The sequence below is a fragment of the Lissotriton helveticus genome, chromosome 5_1 (genome assembly GCF_964261635.1).
Source record: "Lissotriton helveticus chromosome 5_1, aLisHel1.1, whole genome shotgun sequence".
Taxonomy (NCBI): domain Eukaryota; kingdom Metazoa; phylum Chordata; class Amphibia; order Caudata; family Salamandridae; genus Lissotriton; species Lissotriton helveticus.
Window position 1 is genome coordinate 1,542,427,254 of NC_136065.1, and position 25,043 is coordinate 1,542,452,296.

Here is a 25,043-nt window from a genome sequence, read left to right on the forward strand (position 1 = left end):
AGATGATCAAGAAGTTTATCTGAATGGAGAGGAATGCACTGAGACGCCAGATCATTCACTAATGTGTAGGCACATACAGTTACACGATTCATGCAACAAACACCGACCAAATATGGCTTGCGTGTTGCAAGGCACGCCAGTTCCTGCTATCATCCCCACGTTCAAGTTGTTGGAAAATGGTAGTTATTTGATGCTCAATAATGAAGATTGTTCTGAGTTAATTAAAAGTATTCCTTTTATCGTAACAGTAAGTGAACGGGTTATTTGCTGCAGAAATGTTCTATTTCCTCCCACACATGAACATAGGGAGTTTTCAATCTGGCCACAAATACCAACCTTGGGACACGTTTCAACGGCATGGCAAGAATAAGAGCTCTTTTGTCTCAGAGAGAGGTGGCCTTGAGTTCGGCCCGTGAAACTTTCGTACTTCACATAGCGAACACCCGTACACAGGTTTGCCTTTCAATTTCAGCAACATGTTTCCGACTATCTTTAACGCATCCTCCACAAAATCCCTGGCACACTTTTTTAAAGTTGTTACCAGTGGTCTCGTGACTTCATTTGAGAAAATCTTTGGAGTCATCCCTGCTTCTTTTCATTGTATTTTCTGCACTCTGGTTCGTGGATTGGCATTTTTACTTGCATTACCAGCGGACGCTCTTGTGCTTTTTTACATTTTTAAATATGGATGTCCCTCCTATGCAACCTCCGACCCTGCAGCTGCTGACACTGTTCCGCAATCGCATGCTAGAATATTATGGCACAATGCCGTTGGCGATATTAAGCACGGCATATGGATTATCTTTTCGGTTCTCCTACTTCACCTGTGTCCAGCCTGTATTTCACTGCCTGACCTGTGATTTCGATTGGGCCATTGATTTGTGTCTCTGCGGACCGGTTTCTCCTGACGTCGACTTTAATCAGCTGATGACTCCTATCATTACTCACGAGTTGGTTTGTCCTGGCGAAAGGATTATGGCTGTGGCATTGATGCATGGACTACTTGGTCCCTGGAATTTACTGGCGGCAGCACAGTCTTTCTTGGAACAGAGCTTTCTTGAAAACCCACCGAGCTGTCCTCTGATGGTGATAGAGGATCCGGTGCTGGGAGAGCACGTATGTTCTTTTCCGCTTTTAAATTGGATGGCTGAACTGTTTTCGGATGAAGACGGTGACTTCCTATTGGAGGCTGTTGCAGCTTATTTTGCATACACAGTTATGTCATAGACCTTTTTCATGTTTGATATGCTGAGTACTAGCATTTCATTGACAATTCATTGACTTATTTGTCAAGTTTTTATTATTTACCTTGCCTATTGGCTTAAGACTCGATAAAGTACTTGGCTGTTTTATTTTTCTTTAGCATTGAATTTTCCTAGTTTTTAATGCTTTACCTTGCGGACCGTCCACATATAAACTTGCAATCTGCTCTCATGAGATGGCACTTCTATTATCTTATTCAGTTCGTTTCCGGATCATGAGGAGGTGTCATCTAGGTCCTGGATATCTTTACACCGTGTTAAGTTAGCATGGGCTCATTACCGGTTTAAACGCCATTTTTCCTTTTTTGCAACTTCTGCACACGACACTTAGTTGTTGCTTTAGCTTTCCACCTAGTAGTTCATCGTGGTTTACATGAGAATAATATGTTATTGGTCTACTATCTGCTTTACTTGTTAAACTATATCTGTACAGCGAGTGCTAAAGTTTCAAGAACAACACGATACAGAATTGTTATGAGGTCTGATCTCCACGACTTCATACTCATAACATAAGTGCAACTTCTGCCAATTCTGGGCATGAGGCGGGTTTTATATTGCTTTGCCGAACACACATACACAACAGTTGATGCGGTTCACATGAAGAGAGAGCTGGTGTATGCTGATGTGATTCCTTCAAATCTAAGACACTAAAGTATGGGCACGCCCTAAACCAACACAAAGAGACCTTCTTAGCAAATAATATAATATGTGTATTAGGGAGGGTGAGATATAAGCAGCCGCGGGCCGTGGAGGGAGTTACGATGGGGCAGGGAGGCGGGGAGGGGGAGAAGCAGGGTGGAGCCCTCTCTACCTTGCCCCTCCCCCTCCCCGCCTCCCTGCCCCACCGTAACTCCCTCCACGGCCCGCGGCTGCTTATAAGTGTTGCTAACTCTTATTCATTTACAGCATGTTAACATACTGTCACCATTCGCTTTTTATGTACTAGTAACTATGCTGGTAATTTTGCTACTGATAATATGTGTACTTGTATTCTCCACCCTGCTTCTCCCCCTCCCCGCCTCCCTGCCTCACCGTAACTCCCTCCACGGCCCGCGGCTGCTTATAAGTGTTGCTAACTCTTATTCATTTACAGCATGTTAACATACTATCACCATTCACTTTTTATGTACTAGTAACTATGCTGGTAATTTTGCTACTGATAATATGTGTACTTTTATTATCTAAGGTACTACGCCTGAGAAGACGGCATTAGTAAATAAACATTTCAAATACACATCTGTTCTTCTTAACTCCATGTTCTGGTTTCTAAGAAATCTATAACGACCGACTGTTCATGAGTTCCACGTATCCTGAGGTACTATAAGTTCATATTCTGGATTGTCTAAACATTGAGAGTTTGTTATATCCAATGTGACACTGTACCTAGCTTGCTAAATAGTTTTTGATTACTAACGTGAGTTTTGGGACACCCTAATTCGCCGAGGTTCCAATCCTCTGTCCACAGTTCTGTGTGAGAACAGAAACCCTGCGACAGGGGCACCCCCGACCCTTGCTGGAGCTTCATCACACTTGCGATACAACTCCAGCAATGCATTCGCCGAGGTTCCAATCCTCTGTCCACAGTTCTGTGTGAGAACAGAAACCCTGCGACAGGGGCACCCCCGACCCTTGCTGGAGCTTCATCACACTTGCGATACAACTCCAGCAATGCGCCACCTTTACGGCACAGATACATCGCGCATCTGTGCTGTTTTTGCCCCATGATGCGCCGCATTGTAAATGCAGCACACCATAGGTGACGGAACAGCGGCACAGAATGACTAACACATCCCTGGTGATGCGCCAGTCATCATAAATGTATCCCTATGCTTCTTATCTTGTTAGAGATGAACCGCCATATGTATCATCAAAGTTATTTGCATTTCCTAAATAGCGAACTTTAAGGAATAAATAGCGATTCTTTACCATTCCTAGTTTGCGATGAGCTATTTGCTAATTAGCCGAATGTAGCCCAATGAAGCCCAATGTAGCCCAATGTAGCCCAAAGATGGCCGCCAGACACACAAAAAAACAAATGTAGCCCAAATATCAGCCAGATGTAGCCCAACTATAGCCCAGTGACAGAATGACCAATCAGCTTCGCAAACCTCCGTTACGCGAAGCGGAGCGCTGTTACAGATATATATCTTTTTTTGAACGTTAATTTCTCAAAATCCACTGGAGCACATATATTGAGACCTAGCAAAGGCACATCGGGCTACCAGTCCCTAATATTTTGCCAAGTTTCGTGCAAATCCATTCAGCCGTTCAATTATTATTTTTATTATTTTTTTTTGCCCCGCGGGGCCCTTTTAAAACCTCCACATCAAACCTAGGGGGTCAGCGAGGATCTACTATGCCCCCTTATAGTTATTTCCCCCTTTGTTTTGACCTCCTCTTGTCTCTCGATCCTACCGAGAGACAAGATGGCGGCCGCTACGGACTGTTTGGAATGTTGACAGACGCCGGAGAACCAATCAGCTTCGCTTCACAAAGCTCCGTTGCGCGAAAAGTCCGCGAACCAGAGCGCTGCCTGGTCCGCGCTTACAGATATATATCTTTTTTTAAACGTTAATTTCTCAAAATCCACTGGAGCACATATATTGAGACCTACAAAAGGCACATCGGGCTACCAGTCCCTACAATTTTGCCAAGTTTCGTGCAAATCCATTCAGCCGTTCGGGCTAAAAGTGAGGCCAACCGCCCTATGGAAAACTCAATGTTAAAAACACGTTTTGGGACCCCCCTTTTTTCTCGGCCCCCACTGGACGAACCCCCCCCAAATTTTCAAGGGCTGCTCAGAAACAAAATGTGCCATTTTCCTGAAAATTTCAGCCAATTCCGTCCACAAACGCCAAAGTTATTAGACATAGAATTTTCAAAAAACCCATAGAGAAAAAATCCTAACTATATATACCTACTGGCGACCGCCAGTAGGTAATATATATATATATATATATATACTTTGAACATGTTAAGAAATATATTTTCCTTGGTCAGCACTTGTGAGTCTATACCCGCTATTACTGAGACCAAAAGAAATGTTTACATCATACCATCTTACTATGGTTTTTTAAGGGTGCTCCCTCATAATAATGAATTGTGCAGAATATCTAGTTAACTATTTTTTCTTCTCCTCCTCTTAACTGCCATTATTTATTCATTTGTTTATGTATGTATAGGAGCTTAGGACTGGGTTTCCAGTCTATAGCATATCACATAATAAAATAGCACTTTAGACACCGATAGTTCTTGCACTTTTGTACTTATTTGCACAACTAGCAACGCACTTTGGAGTAACAACATCCTAATATAGCATAATACTCGCGCCATTAGTGGCCCATATATGCAGCTATTCTCTGTTATTTGCATAAACAGTATTTACACTGAGTATTTATTGATATGTTTTTTATATTCATGTAATATATTACGTATGGTTTTAATATTTGAAAACTAAGTCCTGTTCATTATGTTTTTATAATTGCCTTCTCAATAGGATGGCTTTTATAAGAAAACGCATTCATGCACTTTAATTGTTCATGTTTTAATCTATCTGTACATCAGCTATTTATGGCTTTATATTTATTATTGTGGTACATATATATCTATTTAAGAAATGAACATGAACTTGAGTTTCGAATTAAGGAACTGTTTTCTAACCAACATTTGAAATCACATCGTTAGGTATTTCTTTCATCTCCATTGTGGTGATGCAATGTCTCATGTGATGGTTGTGTTACCATTTATTTCTGGTAACAGCGTAGCGTAATCATGTGATCAAGGCCACAGGAGAGGCTGAAACGCTTCATGATGGATTTGCACTAAACTGAAATAAAGCTTCATCACTGGGCACGAGCTACTGAAGTTGTCCGTATCCCCGTTTGTGCATGAAGGCACGTGACGTGGTAGTGGCCACTGGGCAGCTATAGTTAGGAACACGGTTCCATAGGAAAAGCATTTTTTTGGGTTTTCTTATATCTTTGGTGCAGCGTGATGAATCTTCACAAAGCTTTCCAGAATATAGGGCTAGATGTAGGTAAATGATATTTACCGATTCATAAATACCGAATTTTACCGATTCAGTATTTATGAATCGGTAAATATTAAGGGGGGAGATGTAGGTATTTCCAGATGTGGAAATACCAAATCGTTAAAATTCTGTATTTACCGATTCGGTAAATACCGAATCGGTATTTCCTATTGATTCCTATGGGCTGTGAAGCACATAGGAATCAATGGGAAATACCGATTCGGTAATTACCGAATCGGTAAATACCGATTCCAGCAAGGGTGCAGGGGGTGTCACTTTGACACCCTCTGGCACCCCAAAAATAGGCATGTGCGCCGTGTGGCTAAGGGCATGTCTGTCTGTCACATGGCTAGGTGTGCATGCACACCTGGATTCGGTATTTTAACACCCAATTGGATTGGGTGGTAAAATACCGATTTTGTAGGGCCTTTGGGACTCAGAAGAGTCCCACCTACATCTGGGATTTACCGAATCGGTAAAAATACCGATTCGGTATTTTACAGAATCGGTAAATTTACCGAATCGGTAAATTTACCGATTCTGTAAAATAAATGCCCCTGCATGCCAATTCATAAATACCGGTCGGTAACGCCCGAAATCGGCCGTTACTGACCGGTATTTAGGCTCCTACATCTGGCCCATAGTCTCATCCACATCATCTCCTTCCTGGAAGGTTTCAGCTTGATCTGTCAAGCGGGGGAAAAAATGTATTGAGGGTCCCAAAAAGCATTTTTGTCATGTAATGTTCCATAGGAAAATTAGACACAGCTACAGACAAAACAGTTGAACCAAATTATACCAAATTTGGCCAAAAATTTTGAACTTGGGGCAAGATGCATCAAGCAGTTTTTGCCTTCGCAAATGGCCAATTCACAGAATCGGCCATTTGCGAACCCAAAAAAATGATCTTCCGATGCAGCAAACTCTATTTTACGATTCGGTAACCTATTACCGAATCGCAAAATGGGTTTGCGATTCGCTATTAGGAAGAGGCGTGTTTAGGGTGCTTGCTAATACCGAATCGCATCGCTATGCATGAATGTTTTGTGACTGAAATGTGGTCGCAAAACATTCGCTTTTTATCACCTACTTCAAGGAGGTGGTAACCAATTCGCAAAAGGGAAGGGGTCCCCCAGGGACACCTTCCCCTATGTGAATGTCTGTAAATGCATTTTCTAAGAGTAGGCAGTGGCCCCACGGACCACTGCCTGCTCTTAGAAAATGAAAGGAAAACTTTTCATTTTTCTTTTTGCAAAGCATTCCGTTTTCCTTTAAGGAAAATGGCCTGCTTTAGATTGCTTTATTTAAAAGCATTTATGGACATGGTTGTCTGTTGTTCCCAGCAGGCCACCATCCTCGTGATTTTTGCGATTTCTACAGGGTCGTATATTGCGACCTACCTCATGAATATTCATGCGGTAGGTCACTTGCCCTAGGAATTGTAGAAAGGGTTAAACACAATTTCATGCATTCCATTCTGCGATGTTCTAATTGCAAATCACAGGGATTCGCAATTAGGAAACTACAAAATGGTTTGTTGATATATCTGGCCCTTGGTCCTTAAAGTGTGCTTTTTGTGATTTGGTCTAAATCAATTAGGTATTTTTTGAGAAACTAAATTTAAAAATGTATGTATACATCATGCTGTGGAGGATCCGCGGATTCAACAGATCTAGAGATGAGATCTGATTGACCACCCCATCAACAAAGATGTGATAGCAGCAGCCACGTCCGGAAGTGGGAGTACCTGCCGGGCGGGGACGTGGGAAGGGGGAGGGGCAGGGTTGGGGTAGTAATGTATGGATTACGGAGTTTTACGGGTAAGTAAACATATATATAAATAAAACGAATTTCGTTGCGCGCACTGCATCACCAAATGCGATGCAGTGCGCGCAATGAAATTTGTTTTATTTATTTATATGTTTACTTACCTGTAAAACTCTGTAATCCATACATTACTACCCCCCCACCCTGCCCCTCCCCCTCCCCACATCACCTCCTGGCAGGTACTCCCACTACCGGACGTGGCTGGATAGCTGTCATTTTAGAACTCAGGGACTTAGTCCCCTGTTCTGAAAATAAGTTAAAAAATACATGTAGGGGTGCAGGGCAGGAATCCCCTGCCCGCCTAGGCGTGGTGGGCGTGGTGGGGCCAAAAATAAGTTCTTTTTTTAAGTAGACCTGCAAATCCACAGAGGATCCGCGGTTCAGTTAAAATAAAAATGTGCAGGATACTGACCCTCACAGTATTAATCCTCCATGGGGGATTGCACTAATTATACCCTCACATACTACATCACTCATGACATGCTCGATGACATCATTGATAGCATCACTGCTGACATCTCAAATGCCATAATTGATGACAACATTGTGCATGGCGGGGCATGAGTTATAGGGGCATATTATCAAGCCTGTGCGATAAAATTATCGCTGCTTTATCGGCCGAAAACGGCTGATAAAGCGGCGATAATGGGCTTGATAATATGCTCTATGGAATTCCAATCGAAGCCCATGTTAGATGTCTTCACATCTAACATGGGCTTCGATTGGAATTCCTTAGAGCATATTATCAAGCCCATTATCGCCGCTTTATCGGACGTTTTCGGCCGATAAAGCTGCGATAATTTTATCGCACAAGCTTGATAATATGCCCCATCGTTACTTAGCAGAGCTCACCATAACTTGCGTCCACAGTATGCACTACTTTTGACCTCACATATTACATCACTCATAACATGTTCTATGACATCATTTACGACATCATTGATGACATTTCAAATGACATTGTTAATGACATCACTGATGACATCATCCAAGCTTCTTGTATAAACATTGATCTATAAACAGGTATAGCATTAGAGCTATAGCAGTAAGTGTAAATGAGTTTAGAATAATATGAAGCATCATTACTGCTATCATACATACAACCCCCGTAGGTAAAGCAAGCTTGTGTTATGTGCAACATTGACCCAAGACCGTACACTTTATTGGTAGCCAAGTTCATGTTGACTAGTATGAACCACTGATTGAAGTGTAACAAATCCTGCACACAGTGTTCAATCTGTATACAACTGTTCATGGAAAACCAAGATCCTACAGATACGCAAGCCCTGTTACATAACTAATAACCTACTATGGACATTCTTTACCTGTATCAAACCCCTGACGGTCACTGAACTAAAATGATAAATGATGTGTATATGAGTAGATAAGTGGGTACCGTTTATACTGTTTACTCTAAGGCCACACTGTTTGTAGACAGTGAAACTCTCATGAGAAATACAGCACATAATATTAAAAAGTCTCTACTAAGAACAGTGCACACAAAAGGCAAAACTTGTCAAAAGAGCGACTATTCACTTAAAATAACAAAGGTCTGAAGGTGCTAAAGATCATACTACCTACAGCCTTCATGCTGTTGTGAAAGCATTACAAATAACCCATATTCTTAAGCAAAACAAGCACATGTACAAAGGTTAGTAACTGGTGCACCAGGAGTGGCGCCTTCAAAATGGCAGAGGAGCGTCACCCCACTGACTCAGAGCCAGCAGGTGAAAAACAAAATGATATTCAGTAATCGTTCTATTTTTCACCTGCTGGCTGAACCAGTGGCATAAGGAGGGGTGGGGCCGTTACCATGTGAGTGGGGGGGGACTGGTTTGTCCACTTCTAAGTGTGCATGTCTGTTTGGTTGGCCGTTTTAGGCTGGAAAAACACACATGCACACTTAGGTTTCTCCAATCTGGTAGTATTGAACCACCCGGTTGGAGAAACAGCACAGACTCCCTGTTGTGAGCGGAGTGTCAAACCAGCCTGCTCAGGCCAATCCCAGCACTGCTCTCATAGAATGAGAGAAGCGCAGGGATTGCACAGGGAGTCTGTGATGCTGTCCCAGTGTCAGCTGGGACCAAGAAGAACACCAAGGTGTGATGGGGGAGGCGGACGGCAGCTTCAGGTAAGTTCCTTTTCTTTAATTATTACCCTCTGCACTCCCCTTTCCGCACCACCCCACAACCCTCCACCCACCTTACCACTTTCTGTTTGTGACGGGGAGGGGAGGTGGCCCCTTTCCCTTCATTAAAGAAATTGGCCACAGTCGATGGGGTCCCTGAGGTCTCTGGAGGCTTGGTGAGGGGGGCTGCGTGGCACCCTCCCCTTTTTTCATGATTCAGGCCCCAGGGCCTATAATGGCCCAGGGAGAGGGGGCCGCACAGCAACCCTTCCTTTCTTGAATACAGTCCCAGGGTGGGATACCCGAAGCCTATATTTGAACAATGCAACCCCAGTTGGCATTTTATTTTGCTTAGTTCGATCCTGTGGGAAACCTTTGAAATCGTGGCAAATTTGCAATTCTTTTGTTGTTTTGCCCCAAGGGTTGGTCCCTCTGGGTCCACCGTATTGAGGCATAGGGGGTCAGCGTATCCGTACCTTGCCCTCTCTTATTATTCTTTTTTTACATGTTCAGACCGGTTACTAAGTCCCTGAGTCATGTAATGGCTGGCAGCAACATTTTTCTCATGTTGCTGGCAGCCAATCAGAGCACTCACTACAGTGGGAGTTGGACTCACATGAAAGCAGGATGGCCCAAGGGAAATAAAGCTCCCTGGGCCATTCAGCATGCACTCCTGCATGAGTCTCTCGAGACTCTTGCGGACCCAACCATCCAGATATCTAAAGACTACTCCATGGATTTACACCAAATCACAGAAAGCACACTCTGCGTTCCAAGCTCTAGCTGCATGACAACATTGGTGTAGTTCCATTCAGGAATTTTTGCTGTTGCTCTGTCTAAAAAAGTCTATGGAAAATGCATGGGAATTTTGCATTTTGGGACCCCGTTTTTTCTCAGCCCACTTGACAGATCCCCCTGAACCTTTCAATAAAGTAGTCAAAAAGTAGTACCTTTTTGGAAAGTTTCATGAAGATTCATCAAATGGGATAAAATTATTAGCAACACAAAAAACTTTTTTTCCTATACAACAGCTGACCTAACTATAACTAACCAGTGGCAACTGCCACTTAAAAAATATATATATTATATATATTACCTATGTTCATTTCTGGACAAAGCCCCTCAACTCCCCCTCGCCCCCAATATTTTCGTTTTACTTCTAACCTCCCTTTACCACTTCACACCCCTAAACCCTATACCCTTTACCACTGCCCACCCCATAACCCTAAAATTAACCGTACCTCACTTTATCTCTACCTCAGTGATGGCATCTGTTATAGAAATGAGTGGGGGCATACCCCTCCAATTTCCAGAAAGATAAAATGCATTGCCTCTGTCTTAAATGCAGTGCTATAGGTGGATGGCTGACTTTCCCTTGTATTGAGCACGATCACAAATTCAGGTTCTGAAAGGCAGCCCAATGCGCATGTCCGGGCTTACCTTCTCACAGCCCACCGATATCATAGTAGAGGGGCTGAAGCAAAGACAAGACTGGTGCTGAAGAAATTTGGTGTCACAAGGTGATGGGCACTGAATCCCTGTTGATACCATCATCCACTCATGTTTTTCTGTTTAGTTAAAATTCCCTTTTCAGCAGTCGATCTTCAATGTTTACTTGAAGACAATGCCTCCCCAGGGACTTCTGTTGCCTGTGTAATGAGGGAACTAATGCGAAAGAGTGAGTCATAAAATCTTTAACTGAATTTAAAGAGCTCAGATAAATTGTCCGTTATTCAGCTTCTTTCTATGAGCTGAATTTAGGAATAATTATTATAGCTTACTTTTTAAAACGCTGCTGCAGTGCTTAGTTTTTTCCCAGTGTGGTAGCTAAAGGCATCAGTTTTTTGTAGTTCATAACATCTCCCCTAAATTCCTCATTGTGGCTCCTCTCTCCTCTCCAGAGTATAACAGGATGTTTACCTAGTGTCTATTTGTACCTGGACATGAAAGTTCTGCTAATTTATACTTGATGTCTCCCTGAGCGTGGCTCTTCCGCCTGCATTATCAGTGGCATATTCAGTGTGTCATGGCCTTTAGTACAGAATTTGACTTTCAAATGCAGCAATAATCACTGTGATAGCTCAAAATCTCGCAATTGCGATACCTTTTGCATTGCAAATGCTTGTTTAGGACTTGTGCCTTGAATAGCTGTGACGTGCAACTGTGGATTTTCGGTTCTATGGACAAATATTAAACTGCGTGTAAAATTCTTATTCTGCCAGCGGTAGAACAAAAACAAGGTATCCACCGGTTAATGCGAGCCTTATTGTAGGGCACCACGTGCACCCGCCCTCTAAAATAATGAGCAGCCTTATTAAAGTGAATCTCTGTCCTTTTTCCAAGGGTGTTTTTCATGTTTCAGCCCAGCAGGCTGACGCCAGGAGATTCAGAAGTTATCTCTTGAGGATAGAAAAGTTTCCTCAAACTCAGGGGCAAAAGTGCAGAAAACTTTAGATAAAGAAGGCAGCCCATTAGAACAGATGATCAAACAGAGTGGGCTCTGCCAGAGAAGAGAGCGGCGGGAGCCGGCCTCCGTGCGGAGCGCGTGGGCGAGGCGCACGCTCTAAATGTTTCCTCAGATTTGTTCGCGCGCTGCCACGGGGTCTACCTCACTGGAAAGGCGACCGCGCGGTTGTTTAATTCACCCGAGATCAAAAGCTTGGCTCAGCCATTCGTCCTCCTGAGGTCGGTAAAAAGAACAGCATCCAGTTAGGTGATATTATCTTCTATTATTTAATAAGTAACGGGCAGGCAGTTCCGTTTGTGGTGTGCTGAGCGCTATAAATAAAACAGCAATCGTTATTACACGAGTCTGGTTTGTATGAAGTATCCGGGGTGTGCTATTTTTCAACGGATGGATTCTGTATGTACGGAAAGGGATTACCACCACTGCGTTCTGACTTCATCAGTTCTGCTAGCATCATGGCCAAACGAACGATTGTGTAAATGAATGTCAGTGTCTTTGACTAACTCAAGCATCTTCTCCTGTAGCTGGTCATATTTTAAAAAGTCCTGCTACATAATACAGCCATGTTTGAGTTAGCGCGCCTTGCCATTTATTTTAGCATCAGGAGCACCAAGCAAGCTCACACAATCCAGTGCTTAATTTGTAAAATATTAAGTGCCAGGGCCCTGACCAGGAGGCCACTGCAGCCTGAAACACCCATCGCCCCCGTAATTGCTGCCAAAACAACTACTAACCATCTCTCTCGCCTGCAAGTGCAACAGTTCAGATTACTGCAGGTCCCCAAAGCTAAAGGAATGGCTGGGGAGGCAGGTAGTAATATTTTTTTTATGGATATTGTATTCATAAACAACCGTTGTTCCGCTCATCTCTAAGTTAGATGAGCAGTGCCAACATGTGGCAGACCATCCTAGGTGTGTTGTTGACAATTAAGTACCGGCGCCAAACACCGGAAACCAATTAAGTACAGATGCTGAGCACTGGAAACCACTGGCTCAAATTAAGCACTGCCACCATCTACAACATGAAGAAACTGTCACTACAGGCAAACATCACAGAGCATGATGCATTCGATCAGGCGATGTGGCGCTAAGCTAGAGCCCACGGCCAGTGCTGCCTGTCCCATCTTATCTCCAGGATCAACTGTCAGAAGGCAATAGACACACGAACATCAAGAGGAGACCAGAAATTGAAGGTGGAATCTCTGAACAGGTAAGTGAGTGTGAAAGTAAATACGAAAGTAAACATCAGTAAACCATACACATGTGTGATAAAGAAAAACACAATACTTATCATTACAATCACAGAGCACAAGAGGAGGCGGTGTAGCATTCAAATTTCCACAACCAGACAGCAAGCTATGACACAGTGATAATGGCAACCCTTCTTGTGCCCCATAATGCTAAGTAGGGCTCAAGTCCTAAAAAAAGAAGTGGGGGAACTCACCAAGTTAGGCAGAATGGTATGACATCACAGCAAATGACATCACTGTGTGACATCACAGGAAGTGACTTCACCTCGTGTGAAATTTTGGAATGCGACATCGCATGTGGCACCACAAGAATTGGCATCACAACCCATGACCTCCCAGGAAGTGGCATCAGATCTTATGACCTCACATATGTTGAGCAGGGTTATCATGAGTACATTTGAGTGCATTACAATATTTAACAAATTAGATTTTGCATTGGGGGTGTGCCAAAATATTGACACAACCCTGACGCAAAATCTGAGCCTCAACTCATACATTTATTTTTTGTAAAGCAACAAGGAGAAATGTGACAGTAAATCTGTTCTACTTAACTAGTTGCAATGTCTGTGTTTTAAAATATTTTATGGGGTTAAGAGACCTGCAGCCGAGATCTTTGTATGCCAGCTAAAAAGCTCAGGGAATAAGAATAATGGTGGTAAAATAACTCAGGAGGTGAACGTATTTGGTGGAGAGATCTGTGTTTTGCCTATTTCTATTTGAATCAAAGTAGAATAGAGGGTTAATCTGTCTTCTGCAAAGCGCATTATGTAACACGCAGATGACAGATTTTTATTTTATGTAAATGGATAAGTGGGTTACTACTTTTAAGATCAAGATCCCTTTGTTACTTGTAGTTGATTAATTGTAATCCGTCTAATAAAGTACAGTGAGATATGGGGGCTTTGGAGCGCCTACACTTTGTAATCCTCACTATTTTATGTAACAGATCCTTTATATTGATGTACAGCCATATGATTCAGTGCATAATCTGTGTACGTGATGTAAGTGCTCTGACACCTTGCATTGGGATGAGTAGTGGCCCTACTTATCCCAACAGAGAGTGTCAGAGCGCTTTACATCACACGTACACAAATAACAATTTAAATACCACTATTTTGTGTTATTTCTTTTGTAGCGCTTTAGCACTACTGTAGTGCTATATAAGAAATAAAAAACAAAATAACAATGTTTACATTGTAATGTGTGTAAATACTGGGGCGACTAACACATCTGACATTCTTACAGTGCATGCATATCTCTTATATACAGGGACTGAACAAAGTCAAAAGCCTTTCTCTCTTAAGTACCTGTAAAGTGATAAGATTGGAGCCTTTGTTTCCCTCTCCATTACATCTAGGTGTGAGGCTCCCCTGATAGCTGCCAGCCAGGATAGTCCAACAAAAAGAGGCCTAATGGCCCCTTAACCCTGGCTTTTGTTATGGGTGAAGCTAGAATCTGATAAACCCCTTCCCCGCCTGCCTGTATGTTGCTGCTTAGAACAAAAGCAGTCAGCCTGCAGGCGCTGCTAAAAGTGTCCTGGTGTCAGAAAATTACACCGGGACGGGTTCGACATATTCAATGAATTTGAAAGTGGCCAGCTTTGCAGCAGGGTTGACGGCATCTACTCTCTGGCAATAGTGGGTAGACAATGTCTACCCACATCTACCCTCGACAAAAGTCCTGGTGCTGAGCTAGTGATAGGATTCACAGAGAGTGATGCAAGCACTAAAAGAGGTGGACAAATGCTTGCAATATAAAAACAAATTAAACATGCAACTAGTGGCCTTCTACAATGGTGATGTATATTGTATCCTTATTTTAAAGTTATAGCGTAGCTACCACATTTAGAAGCAACTTGTTGGCCATCTTCGATTAAAAACACATTGGTACACTACCTACAATACCATTCCAAGATGGCCCCTTAGTAACTATGCAACTGGGTGACCATCTTTGAAAGCTAAAGTGTATAGTGTATCACTGTTCTACTAACCTAAGGTGGACAACAAAATACTTAAAATGTTTTTAAACTCCGTTGCTATCTTGGAACTGTAAAACAAAGATACACTATGGATTGTACCTTCTCAAGATAGTTATTTGGTTTGTAAATTGTGACCGTACAGGCCAGGCCAGGCTTTAGCGCTAGAAGCGCCTGGACCGTCAATTATTTTTGGTGCCCCCCATCCCATGACCTCATCCTTGTATTTCCTCACTACCACTGGGCAAAAGGGCCCCTAATCTCTCCCTAGCCCCTTTTCACATACATTTAATTTATTTTAAAGCACTGGTAAAGGCTGACTTTGCTAACATAAAGGTATATCTACCCAAACAAACCCCATAAAGCAATATTAGAAATAAATAATGAAAGACTGGTGGAAAGAAACATAGAGGTCTATTAGTATGTTAGGCGGATTGCCACCGCCCAAACGGTGGTGGCGATCCGCCCGCCATAATACACCGCCCGCATGCCATTTAGCCCCGCCATATTATGATGGCGGGGGTACTGCGGTGGACGGGAAGACCGTCCGCCGCTTTTCTGACGGTCGACGACAGGGTGAAAAAAGGGAATAATATGGTGGCGGTGTCTGCAAGACACCTCCATCCATATTATAATGAACAACCTTGATACTAAAATTTACATATTTTCTTACAAGTGCATATTTTATCATCTGAGTGTGTATATATCATTGAAACCTTCCAGGCGTTCAGGTACGAGTGCACATTAACTGGTTAAATAAATGCAGAAATACACACATTTCAGCTATATTTTTTCACAAAACCTAAAATAAATATGGATAAATACAGGCAAAATGAGCAAAAAATAAATATAGATAAATATAGACGGAAATGACAAAAATATAAATACCATAAAACCGGGAGCCCTAATTATAATGCAGACGGGGATGTGCCTTTCCATGGCGGCAACGAAAGACATGCATTGTCTTCTTATGAGGACCCGTTGTGGGCCCCCAGGGTGTTGGGGGCGCACATGGGGGGTACGCATTTACATACACAACATGGCAGGCACCGCGCGGTGCCTGTCACGTTGTGCATGCAAATGCACAACATGCCTGTTTAACAATGTGGCGGGTGCTGAATACAGCACCGCCCACCACAATGTTAAATATACAAGATGCAACCGCCATGGTGGCGGTCGCATCCTGATAGCCACAGCGGGACCCCTGCACCTCTTGCGGTCGGTCCCATTGACCGTTACAGTGGCGGGCGGACAATCATAATAGACCCCATAATGTCCTAACCTATTTGAAGTAGTTTGCATGCAGTTCTTTGATGACAGCTCATACAAGTCACTGTTCTATATCAGGGTTGTATCTTATGAACTGCAGTAAGAAAAGGATCTCTGTGACAAAAGCAGTAATCCACTCAGCTAGCCATATAAAATAGAGATCTGTGATCTGCACTGTATGCGATCTTTGCAGCAGGCATATTAACCCTCTGTGCTACATTATGGCGAGTCAAAACTGCCACTAGACAAAACTTTGATCCCTATATCCAGCAGCAAAAGTAATCACAAGAGTTAGCTTGACATTGTTTTTGCTGCCTTAAAGTGGGATTGCCCAAGGAACCCTGCCGCAGGTTTTTTAAATCGTAAGTTATTGCTAAACACAGTGCTCTCCCATGGTCAGTGCTCCCTTCCCAGGTCGGCACACAGTGCAGCTGCACTAGTCGACTGCCCTAAAGCCGGCCCTGGTGCAGGCTGCAGCACATTGCAGATAAAATGACTGGGCTGAGAGGTGCTTGGTAGAACCATCAGAGAAGTTACAAGCAGTTCTTAAAAGAGAGCAGAAGTAGAAAATAAATGGAAGTGGGGCCTATAAAACAAAACATGGAAAACTAAAGGCCTGGTCAATAGCCCAGACACTGCAGCACATGACGTCACTCAATAGGCAATAGAGCCCATTGTCCCTGCAACATGCAGTCATGGGAGAAGCAGAGTGTGAATGACACTTGAACAGACAGAAGAGGGCTGATCCAAAAACTCTCTACGCATCTATACGTACGTAAACTCATAGTTTAAAATATTTTTAATACAAAAACTGACAGACAACGACACCTATCAAGCCTTCCTAAGAGAGTCTAGCAAGGATAATCACAGTGAAAATGTTCTACTCCCAGGGTTTGTCACAGGAAGTAACAAAAACCAAAATCCTTCCTTACTACTTTAATCTGTGAGCTATAACGTAAGAAAATGCCTGTCTACAGGTCGTATCATATTGCAATATCAATCCACACTTAAAGGCCTTTTGGCTTTAAGATATGATTTTCACTATAAAAAACAGGTATTCTGCTTTTGTTGTAATTGTCATTATAAACAGATCAAACTTATGGAATCTTGTGTAACTTTTGCAAATGAATCAATGAGGCAAATATCCTTTATCACAGGCCCAAGAACATAACCATATTGAGCATGATTTTTCTTAACAGGTAAACATCAAGTATACAGTCTTAAATTGACAACTATATAGAAAATTAAATTTGGTAAAACAATAAACCACAAGTTTGTAAGAAATTTGATTATTTGTGGTGGGTGACTACCCACCTCAAAAAACAATCACAACCCTTCTCAGAGTGAAGCCTCAAAGTCACTAAAGTAGCAAGAACTCAGCCCCCTGGTATCTATGGCACAGAATACGCAGGCTTCACTTAGGGCAATATGTCAAGTATTGATACAATACCAAAACAGTAACAAAGTCGAAATGTAAAATAATAAAAATTCCAAACCAAATTAGAAACATAAAGTAAAAGGTAACAAACAAATTGGCATCAAAATGACAAATATTCAGTAAGGGGAACCAGAGATAAGATTTAAAACATTTAAAGCACAAACAGCCAATTATAGTCAATAGTCTTGGTAGACAGTGACCTATGTGCAATTTAAGACTGAACGTGAGGAAGCACGGGTCAGGTACAACAACCAGGCCCGGCCTGGTCGAAGATTTTAATTTCTGACTTAGGGCCCAAATGTATATGTTGGCGGTAGCATACTCCATCGCAACAATGACGTAGTATGTTTACCAGCAACATAATGGGCCACCTGTGAAATTTAGGTGCAGGTAGAGCTTTGGTTTAATTACAGCAGAGACTAATCTTTCTCTCCAATGATTAAACCCCTCCAACAGCCCTCGGGAGTAATGGCCATCGGAGGCAGACCTCTAATTCTGCCCACCTAATTTAAATGTGTGCAATTAGAGGTCCAGTGCTCCATGGCTCCTTTCAGGTCACAAACAGCAGGTCCAGTCCTCTTCTGATCTTCCAAGGTCCAGAAAGTGTAATAAAGTGAGTGCCTGGGAGTCCAACATTTATGCATGACAATAGCTAGTGGGTTGGGAATGACTCCAGGGCATGCCCTAACCTTTGGGGTAAAGGTGCCTGGGGCCAACCCTAGCCACTTTGGGTCTTTTCAATATGATGAAAGTCTTCGATCACACTTAACTTGGGCTCTGAGGGTTGGTGGGCCAGTGGAGAGTGTACTGTGGTTATCCTAATGTCCTGCCACACCTAACACTAACATCCAGTTTGAGGCAGCCACCCACAATAACCCCAGAGACAGAAGTCTGGTAGTATCCACAACAATTTTCCGGGCATACTGTTCTCTCCCCTTTCAACTGTGTCCCAATGGTTCTATGTAAGCCCAGGTACAGAGGTCTGGTAGGACAAAAGCAAAGTTCTTCAGCAACCAGAGATTTGAACTATAAGAATTGTCTTGACATACTGTTCACTCCCCCTTCAACTGTGACCCAAGTGTTGTATATCAAGATCTGTCAAGTAGGATACACTTGACACTCTATTACCAAAAAGGATGCCCACAGTCCCCACGCTGAATGTTCTGTGGTGTTCAGAGGAGTAAGCTCTGCCCATTCAAGTCATCCTACTGTTTGTTCCTGGGAGGCATTTAACGCCTATTAAAGCCTATTCAAGGATAATTACTGGCTGGAGTAGCTAGAGAGGCAATGCAAATTAGCCTCCAGGAACTTCAGGCAGGGAAAAAGAACATTTTAAAAGAGACTTTTCCTCAATATTTATAAAAAATATAGCTTCAACATTGAACTGAGTTTTTAATAACTATTACAAAAAAACGTAATTATTTTGTTAGCTGGTCTCATTCCTGAGATGCAGTAGTAATATTTTAATGTTTGATATGGTGTTCTACATAGAACAGCTAGGCCTGTCACAATGAAGAAAACTTTTTGGGTGCTAGTCACACAAGGACAACATTATATTTCTACATGCCCTACATTTAAATACTATTCACCCTGCTTGGTGGGCTTTAAGGCCGAATTAGCGGTGACTTAATTCAAATTGAAGGGGGGGGCTTTTTTCCGTGTCAAAGGGGTTTATTATGACAGAATGCATGTTTTGCACTGTTACAGTCAGGCAACAGTGGTAGGCCTCAAGCCATATTTGCACTGTACTGGATGGCACAATAGGTTCTGCAGTCCACTAGTGGCATAATTTCAGGATCTGGGTACACCCATATATTAGGGACTTATAAGCACATTAAATATGCCAAATATGAATATTCCTATTCAACCATGTTTTACAGAGGAGCACAGGCACTTTACCACTGGTTAGCAGGGGTAAAGCCTACAGAGTTCTAACGCCAGCAAACATGCAGAGTCTAGCGAAAGCAAAATATCCGGGATGACCACAGAGAAAAGGCAGATTCCTACACAGCTTAAGAGGGCCTAACTAGGGTAATGATAAGCCTCCCTGGCAGGTCTGCTGGCTTTAACATATTCTTTTCACATAAATATATCGGGCATTTTGTCTTTCTACCTTTTTATCCTCAAACAGATCAGTCCTTTGTCAGCTAACATAACTTTCCCAAATGACCCAATCACATCTTTATCATTGGGTTGTCACTATCATCATCTTAGGCCTACTATATCAAGCACAAGCATTCACACAAGGCAGCCACCCGGCAAACAGTAAGCAAAAATACTAATTTGCATGAAATTACAGTTGGCAAAACAACAACATCCAACCCCACTTAAGAAGGTCTGATAAGGATGATTAACTGCACATCTTGTACTATGACAAGATTTATGACAAGGGGATTCAAAGAGGTAGGAAACACTAAATCCCCTTTTCACTAAATGAATCCAGCAGATTATGTGTAGCAAAATAACAGCGACAGTCTTCAATACAGTGTAATAACAATCTACCTTTAAAAGCCTGTTGGCATTAATAAATATGTAAGGAAATGCCCCTTTTTGTATTGTAACCTCCACGTTTTTGGACTGATGCTGCTGTTTTTTTTTAATCTGAGAGTGCACGGAGACTTGAAAACCAGAGTCCCTACACCTATTTTTTCTGTGAGAGGATGTTGCAGTACGAGGGGTTAGCCTTGTGTGGTGCTGGACTTACTTAAGCTCTTAGCAGGAGTAATTTACTACAGTTTTGGATCTCTTTTTGACTTTAGTAACTTTAGAGGTGCAGTTAACGAATAGCAATGGACTTACTCTTTTGCTGGTGGGTAGACGTCCTAGGTAAATCCCTCCCTACACCTCTCATTACCCCTCCCTGTTCCCCTTCCTTTTAATAGTAAGTATTCCCTATTTTCCAGTTTCTCCCCCGTCCCTCCCATATTTACTACTAAAACATCTACTTACATGTGCGGAGACTCAGCACTCCGGGCGGAGATCTCTGCACAGAAAAAGTACAGAGAGGCGGAAACTCTGCACAAAGGTTTGTAAATGGCATTGTGTTATACTATTGTAGTACTACAACACGTACTACAAAATGCACTTTGTGAATAGGCTCCGCATTGAGCTCCAATGCCCCATTGGCTTTGTTGATACAGAGCCGGTGCCAATAAGCATGCAAGAAACCTAAAACCTGTCACCACGCAGTAATGAATGCTTCATCACAGTTGGAATCAAACACACAAACTTCCAACTGAAGTTATTACTAGATCCCCTCACATACATCCAACATGGCACAGACACCCTTAAAGGTGACTATCACCAGGGCTTTAAGTGGGATGAAAAAACTGGGAAATCTGTCAAAGGGATGGGGCGATGTAATTAAGGACGTGGCTTAAAAACACTTAAGCAAAAAATCTGGATTTAGCATAGTGTGCCGCCTGTCATTGCACCCCGATATGTAATACAAGTAACATTACACAAGTAACCATACACCTACAACAAGTCAGGACTGTTGGTTTTGTCAATGTTTAGTTGCATAAGATAAATCAGCAACAACTATGGCTGTGCTGTATATCAAATTGAAAATTGTGGGAGAGATCGTGGCCTAAGGGCTAGAGTTGCCAGCTTTGGAGTTCGGGAAGCAGGTTCGAACCTCATCGTTTGCTAAATATCATGTGATTCAAAAAATGAATATGTCCTGGTGTAATATAACTGGTGCTTGTGTGAAGCGCTCCAATACTTTCGGGTCAAGTTTGTGCTATATAAAACTGCAACAAAAGAATTCTGAACTGATGAGACTGAAAGAACTATAACGAAGATTAGAAGTTACATCAAAAGCAGTGAAGGGTGGTACGGCTGCAGAGTTAAGATTTTTCTTTCACCCTGAAGGTGAGGGCAACGATGGAGAGTTCGAGAGGGACCCGTCTCAGCACCAGCTTTTTAGAACTGCTGGTGCTGAGCACCTGCAGGACCCAGCCCACTTAAAGCCCTGACTCTCACTATCCTCTCAGCAGCATCTTCCACCATTCACATGCCACATGTCAGCATCCAACAGAGCACCAAACATAACCCATCATGGCCCAGATATACCATGTTGTCTGCTGCCACAGAACTCATCAGCACTGACTACCAAAAACACTGCACACCCATATTCGCGCAATTGTCATGTCTATCAAATGAGAAGATGCGTAAATTATTGGCAAAGAACCCATCCCTAACCAAAATCAAACACCCACAGCCAACTGAATACGACATAGTCACCTGAGAATATGAACAGAATACAATTGTATCATATCATCGCAAGCCTGTGAGGGTTACCTAGGAAATATGAAAAGTCGTCAAACTACTGAAAGCTCTACAAGTCCTAACCAGTGACAGAATGTGCGCTATACACATGTACATAAAATAATATACCATGGCATGTTCACAGTTACAAACGTGTCTGGTGTGAAGCTAGATACCAAGTAAAATATCAGAGTTATTGTGCCTCCTGAAAACCTACAGGTCACAGGTTTTAATCCCAGTAGTGCCAACGTCTCATTTACCACCTGCAAGGCTGATAAGATGAGTTCCTTTACAGGACTGACTGGGGTCAGGATAAGGAAGAGAACATGGGAATCTAAAGGTAGGACCAGAAACAAATGTACCAGAGGGGTATAAAGGCACAAAACAGAGAGAAAAGCAAGCACGACAGCAACAGATGGAAAAAACAAACTGAAAACAGAAGGGAGAACCAGGAAGAAGAGCATCAGATGGGAAACAGAGGCATGAATCACAGAGAGGCCAGTACAGGAGCAACGCAGGAAGGAAACAAGACAGTGGCGTAACATAGGCCCGCGCAGCCTCAGCTGGTCCCCTGTAATGAGAGCTCCTTATTGAGTCGCCCCCTCCCCCCCCCCCCCCCCCCCCCCCGCAAGGCAAGTACCTTGCAGGGGGGCCCTGAAGTTTCGTTGTGCCACTGAAACGAGCATAACGCAGAGAATACAACGAAGAATAGGCGCATCGGGGGTGGGGGGGCACAGGGCCAGGAAACAAGGAGGAAAAACAGCGCGAAATAAATGTAGGGGAAATTGGCAGATAACGAGGTTAAGGAAGGGGCAGTATATTGATGTTCGGAAGGCGGTGCCGCGGCGACGGCTCTAGAAATATGGCCTAGAAAGGCTGAGGCAGTGGCTCATTGATTTCCAATGGCAGGTCTGGCGAAAAGCGCCTTGTGCCGAGCCCGCCTGATTAAAACTGGGCAATTCCTCGTGTAGCGGCAGGCAGACTGCGACGAGGCTCCTGCCCACATCCCCAGAACACTAAAGATCTTAAAATAGCTCGTTTCATTATTCCTCCCGATATCATTCATGCGTCAACTCAATGTTTAATCCTTCTGAAGTCAATAAAATAACAACCAGTCAATTGAGGTTTTGTAGCAGCTCTGTGACACTACTGGATACCTCAAAGACTGAACACAGTAGGAAACAAGCCTTTGCAATACAACAGGTCTCGCATTTGCGAAAGTTTAAGCTAATGGGATTGTAAGTGACCATGCCTTTTATTGATCTGTTTTGCTAATTAACACATAAATAAAAGGCATCATCATTTACAATGCCAATAGCTCAAACTCTTGTAAATGCGAGACCTATTCAAAGATGGGGCCGCCTTTGTCCCAGTCTGTTTGAAAAGTGAGAGAGCTTATGGTGCGCTGAATGTGCCTGCAGTAGGTTAAACTCATTAATGATAATGGTCCTTACAGACTAAATAAGACATACTGTGTAATGACAGAAGCAATAGGGCCTGTTCTCATGGGAGGTTACAAATGAAGACAAGGCGGTACTAAGGAGGGACTAACAATCCTATTAACGAATCAGAAGCCAGCATTTACGAAGGGCAATGACACAAGCTAATGACAAATATGTGTTGAGAGTGGGCGTGGCTTCCATTCCATCCTCTAATACAGCATGCCTCGCATAGCAGCTCATGCGCGCTGACTCTAGGCTCGACCTAAAACAAAGTTATTACATTTTGTACATTTTCAAGGGAAGGGGCCCTAAATCCTAACACTGGCAGTCTTTATAAAGACCGGCAGAGCCAAGGCGCAGACTTGGCTCATTCACTTTGCTCATAAGTTTGAACAGCTTGACGGATTTCAACAATCTGGCTGGGAATCATAAGAGACGGCAATGCATCAAAATGAGCAAAGTGTGCGAGGAAACCAGTCCTCACAGTGATGTGACTGCACCATGACCAGGCCTGCTTGTGCCAATGCGGGCCCATGTGTGATAAAACAAGAGCTGCCCTCAACATCAGACGAGATCACTGTGCCCCTCAAAGCAGAGCAGACTAAGTAAATGCTCATCCTTCACCTGTCGTTATTCTGTGCGTGCCTGTGCAATGTCTGGGTCTCAGTAGAAATGGCAATCCCAGATCAGTGAATTGCAGAATCCGTGCATCCTTCCAAATAAATAAGATCTGTTTCCAGCAGGCAGACAGGAGAGCAGGCAGACAGGCAGGCAGGTAGGCAGAAAGATTGGCCTCAAATCTACGAAGGCCGATCATGGGGCAGCTTGTCCTTTATGCTTACATTTTGCCAAAATAATCATACCACGACACTGAACAACCTCTGATCCCCGTCATGGGGCAGTTGGGGCGGAATTATGTGAATGTCATGTGCCCCAACAGAAGACTGAAGAAGCAAGCGGATGGTCCAACAGGTTACTTATGGCATACCTCTGATGCACTGTGATGGTTTGAGTCTTTAAACATACATGTACCAGAGAATGATTCCTTTAGGCCCTTTTATAAAGATTCTCGCTTTCTTTGGTTTCCAAAATATTACTGAGTAATCACTGATTTACTTATGAATGATTTTGATTGAACTGTAGAGCTATCAGGACGCTTTATTAAAATTAGCACTAGACAAATCTAATAAAAATGAACCTAGGAAAATCTCGGTGATACAAATTGAAAGAAAACGGACAATGCCATTGAGCCGAGTCTTCAGCTTATTGACATGGAAGGTTCAATTTGTTCCAAAAAGTTCCTGAAAAGTCAGTTTTAACATCTAGAGATTTTGAGGGAAAGTCTCTGATCTGATGGCTCTCTGCGCTCATCTAAAATGTACCAGAGCATGCACACTACTTGTGTTCCACTAGCACTGCAGATCCACTTTTTCATGTTCTGCCTGACATTGACCAGAAATATAAACAAGCATTGACAATACCAACGGTCTACCTTTAAAGGGATGTTGTATGGTAATGTTAAGTATTATCAGTAAATAGCACCAGAATAGATATTTATTTATGTAGAACAAAGAACTGTAGAATAATATTGGTGTAGGTTAAAAAGGCAGGATGCAGTTGCACTACCTAAACAGACCTAAAGTCCATGTAGGTCGATGACTGCCTTCCTCCCATCTGTGCTGCTGCT

At 42.8% G+C, this 25,043-nt stretch overlaps 1 protein-coding gene across 2 annotated transcripts in view; it reads right to left on the bottom strand.

The window, feature by feature from the left end:
• Positions 1-25,043, bottom strand: part of CDK18 (cyclin dependent kinase 18) — a 613,826-nt gene that overhangs the window by 569,364 nt on the left and 19,419 nt on the right. The gene's annotated exons all lie outside the window — the stretch shown is intronic.